At 35.1% G+C, this 4892-nt stretch overlaps 1 long non-coding RNA gene across 1 annotated transcript; it reads left to right on the top strand.

The window, feature by feature from the left end:
* Positions 1-1104: 1104 nt before the first annotated feature.
* Positions 1105-4037, top strand: LOC135447312 (uncharacterized). The gene is made up of 3 exons (XR_010440064.1): positions 1105-1265; positions 1360-1414; positions 2742-4037. It is a non-coding gene; the product is annotated as an uncharacterized LOC135447312 (long non-coding RNA).
* Positions 4038-4892: the final 855 nt, after the last annotated feature.

Raw genomic sequence — 4892 nt, 5'->3', positions numbered from 1 at the left:
ATTCTGAAATAAGTTTTACTTCTGCTCTGCCCTTCTGGCATTTTAACATTTTTCATCTCCTTAAAATATCCAGTCATTATACTAATGTATAATGTTTTTCATTACAAATGGTTTTTTTTTTCTCATGTATCACAATTTCTTTGACTTGTCAAGCATCTATTAAATATATTGAAAACCATTTGGTGGTAGAAATTTAGTTTGTATATCCATTTGCATGACAACAAGCTCCCATCCCAATTTTGTGTTTACTAATAGACTCATGTATCTCTATATTAAACTGTGTTCTCCAACACATACCAGTTGTGTGGAGTAGGAATAAAAGCATCCAAAACATTTCAGGCCTGTCTCCAGTCAGATAAAATATAGAGAAGACAGCATGCAGAACTATTGTATTCTATTCTCGTTAATTAAAAGTCTAAAAAACTCTAAATAAAATTTGTTCTCACAATTCTTTTTTTTTTTTTCTTATCTGCCAGCCACCATGAAAAAAAATGCTTAGACTGAAAATCCAAAGTTTAAAACATCCAATCAGACACATTTAGAAAAGTTCCCAACACAGCCACAAATTCCCACCATACTTGAAAAAAAAATTTCAGAGAATGCATTTCACATATTGGCATGGATGACGGCAATATTGGCAGGGCTGCTTTATACAGCAATTTCCCTCCCCAATTTTTAATATCTCAGGTACTCAGAAACCACTTTGCAGGAGCTGTTTAGAGGGCTGTTCAGCAGATACTGCTAAAATTTACCAATGCCTCCATTTTACTGTTATCTTACTGCTATCTGGAGCAGTTCAGAAAGAGCAAGCAAAAAAAGACAAGGAAGGAGGCAGCAAAGAGTACTTTGGGAAAAATCTGTAACAGGAGAGACCTGAATTAGAGATAGTGAGGACAGATTAGGCAGAGGCCTTATCTATTCGAGAGAGAATGCACTCGTCTGGAAGGCAGGGAAGTTTGAACTCCCTTACCTCTTTCCCGGAGGGCACTTGCAGCCCCAGGTGAGCCGCATGAAGGACCGACTCAGGCAACTGCACCAGCCTCTGTAATCTCATTTACTTATAGAGCAGCACTGCATCTAATTAGAGAGGTTAGGAGCCACATTTCAATAACCAGTAATACAATATTAAGCTGGAGAGGTATTAGGCTGCTAATATGAGAAAGTTTGACCTTGATGGGAGCTCTTGTTGAGTGAGGTTTTGTCACAGTATAAAAACCTCCTCAGCTGCCTTTGTCCCAGCTTGCATAACTGCTACACCAGAGCAAGTATGATGCTCTCTGAATGTTTTCAGGCACTCTACTTTTTTTATACACAAAACTTTTTAATCAATCACTTACTTCCTACTTATTCATCTTCCAGATTCAGGATAAACTTCTGATGAATGTACGACTAGACGGACCAATGCTGTCAAGAGGTAGAGTTCTTACAGAATTTGTTACACCTTCTAAAAATGATGGGTTTTGGATTTGTGTAGCCAAGGACCAACAGCTACGACAGAAAAAAAAAAATCAAAGCCTAATCTAATGCAAAACACATGGAATTGCATAAAAAAATTAGTAGCTAATTGGCATTAAGATGTTATGAGAAAACATTAAATCATCTGTTATTGTTATAAAAAGAAGCAGTGACAATTTACAGCAGAATCTAAATGATTTAAATTGGCACAATTCCTGCATATAAACAAGGATCACAGTTGAACATATTCTCTAGCTCTGTGTGAGAAATTCAAACCAATTGAAGCAGTACTGCAGCAAACTGATTTTGAAAAACTGATAGAGAAAAAGTAATCAAAGGTGTCTTTTTTCCAATGAATCTTCACCTTTAATATATAATTAGAATTTGGCTACTTAATTAGGTGTGAAGTTTTTTTTTTTCAGTAAAAGACCTGTGTTAAATGTTTTTGTTTCTTTCTAACTTTCTATTTACACAGGACATAAAATATTCGCTTATGTTTACTTTTTTGTAGGTAGCTCACCTCTAGCAGATTTTTGATGATTTAGTAAAGAATACTGGACAGATCTTTTACTATGTTTTTCAGTGTGTAGGTGTTCAGAGGGAAATTGAACATATTAATGTTTTAATGAAAAATGTTAAATATTTTAATAAAAATAAATATATACATTTTGAATTGAAAACAGTTGTCTTTGATTAACTGGAACACTCTCCTCAATATGCTATGCTGGAATCCCCCATTTTGTCAAAGATAACTCTGGACAAAGGAAAAAAAAGACTGTAAAAACTAAAACAAATGGATACCCCAGTTCTTTCAGTTTTTCCAGACAAATTGAGGGGCAAAGATACATTGTCATTTGGACAAATTTTTTCTCCACAGAGAATGTTTGCTAACTTCATCTAAATTTATCTGAATAACATCAAAATTAAAATATTATAGCTAGTTTTGGGAAGAACAGTTCCAAAATACTAGGGATCAAAACTACCTATTAAAAAACCTAAAAAAATTATCAAGAAAGGCATACTTTCTAAGAACTTTGTAAAAGTTTCTTACCTAAGAACGTTCTAAAAAGTTCTTAAATATTTTAGAAGGAATATAATCATCTCATATCTACTACACCCATAATCTTCTATAACTATGATACCAGATATGAACACAGACAAGGCCTTTCAAAGTTTGCTCTGTTGAAGATATTATGCTTTCTTGTATAAGTTACCCTACCAAACTTTTCCTCCCCATTTCTTTTCTCTGAAATATCACCTTTTTGATTTTTTTTTTTTTAATGCAGGACAATAAAGTTGTCAGCTTGCACTGGCTTGGAAAATGAAGATGTTTGCTGTACATGCAATTAGTCCATTAACTCTAAAACTATGCTATTTTACCAAGGGGTGGCCAAGAGGTTAGAGGGAGAGAACAACCTCAGCTCTCCCTCAGCTTTGACAAACCCATTGTGAAAGGGACACCCTTCATCTCATTTATAAGACACATGGTCCCATAAAGCCAAGATTTATAAGGCTGTATAAATTATGCGTACATGTCAAGGAGACAAAAGCAGTCTCTGTCAGCATCATGGCGTGCTTTTCATCACTACAGAAAAAAGAAAGGAACATGCAATTTTCAAAAGGTCTCCTTTCATCACCTGGAAACATCTACAGGATGAACTGAAAACAGAGGCAAACTTGTTGTGCTATCTGAATATACCCACTGGGCTCATGGATATACAAGGAGAGCACCAAGGAGGGTGGATGGAAATCAAGAAAAGAATTGGAACTTTGCTGTTTGTTTGAAATCTGTAACAAGCTGGTTCCTAAATGCCAAGATAATGGATGCACAACTATGCCATCTTACAGAAATAAGATACTTTGCAATTTTCAAGTGTAAAGTAGAATATGTATTTACTGGTAAAATCACAATATCACATATTCCTTCAGGTAAAGGGACAGTCCTAATGCAGACAATGAGTATAAGGTCTATCTCACATTTGATTGATTTTCTACTTCTGCTGGCTTTTCTACATGAAGGAGGGAGCTAAAACCAAGTAAAAACATGAGCATTACCTATTAAAACCCCTGAGGAAACTATTATGAGGATTTAGCTTCATCTTCATCCTTCAAGTCTCCACGGCTCATGGTTGCTATTTAGTATAGGATTATATCTATGTATTGATTCAGGGAGAAAGTAGTTATGAATGAAAGTTACAGGGATTTTAATTTAAATTATATTGTTGGTAAAAAAAAGTCACGTTTAAGTCAATGGAAATTTTCTTAAATTTGGTTTAAAAAACCAAGAATATTAAAAAAAAACTCCTCAAAACATATTCTGGATCTTCATGACAAAACAAAATCTCAGTTGGAATAAGATCTATGAAAAAGGGGACTCAAAGAGTACCCTACATTTAAGACAATTTTTTTTCCTGTAACCAAAAAGACACCACCTCAAGAAAACCACCACCACCACCGGAAAAACACCCCAAACCAAACTCAAGACCCAACAAAAACTGAACCACATTCTCAAAATCATCACAGTTCAAGATGTGTATCTTCAGGTTCTGTATAGCTAATAATACCATAGGTAGATCACTACAATAAAACTGATAGTATTAAACACGGCTCTGACCTCTCTGAAGGCAAGGTCCCTTCTGAGTCATGATGATATTTTCAGTAAGTGGGATCCTGAACAAACTGAAAATCAGGCCACTACTTTAACCAGCCTCAGTGAGTCAAGACTAATCTTTTCTATCTTCACACAAATAAAATACCCAGTGGTGTGTACAAGTGCTAAACACAGGCTGGCTCTGCATGCTTCTGTCAGAGCTAATCGCTCTGTGAGATACTAGAAGTGGAAAAAAGTTTGGGGAGCCACATGTGAAGAATGGTTGGTTGATAAGGCTACCTTTCAGGGGCAGTAAAAGCAAAGAAAGGATTTCCTGTTTGATAACAGAAGAGATAATGAAACTCTGAATTAACCGATAGTATGACAGCAAAAATTCAAGAAAATACTTCTCCTTTTCTGTGTTTTTAGAAGTATTTTTTGTTGTCTCTACAGCAGAGTCAGACAGGCATCCCATACAAATGTGCAAATAACTCACATTTTCATTTCTCTTAGGTTTGCTCAATCTTAAGAATTGGTCACTGGCTTTCCACTGCAAACTGCAAAGACTGAGATATTCTCTGCTTACAATGAAATACTTCAGATAATGTTTTCCTGTAGAATACCTAAGTATTTTATAGGAAAAATAAATGAAGATGCTTCCTTTTTTATGCATTTGTACTTATGTCAGTTAGCAAACACTGCAATACAATCAATCCATCAATCCAAATGATACCAAAACAATGAGAGATGATATGAAAGGAACATAAACTAATCCCTTTGAAATACTGGGCTGAATAGCTGCCTCTCAATAAAGACTGACATCATAAGAAATGTGCCTATTAGCCTA

The sequence above is a fragment of the Zonotrichia leucophrys genome, chromosome 4, assembly GCF_028769735.1.
Source record: "Zonotrichia leucophrys gambelii isolate GWCS_2022_RI chromosome 4, RI_Zleu_2.0, whole genome shotgun sequence".
NCBI lineage: Eukaryota > Metazoa > Chordata > Aves > Passeriformes > Passerellidae > Zonotrichia > Zonotrichia leucophrys.
The sequence above is the reverse complement of the archived record's forward strand: the minus strand, read 5'-3'. Positions and strand labels throughout refer to the sequence as shown.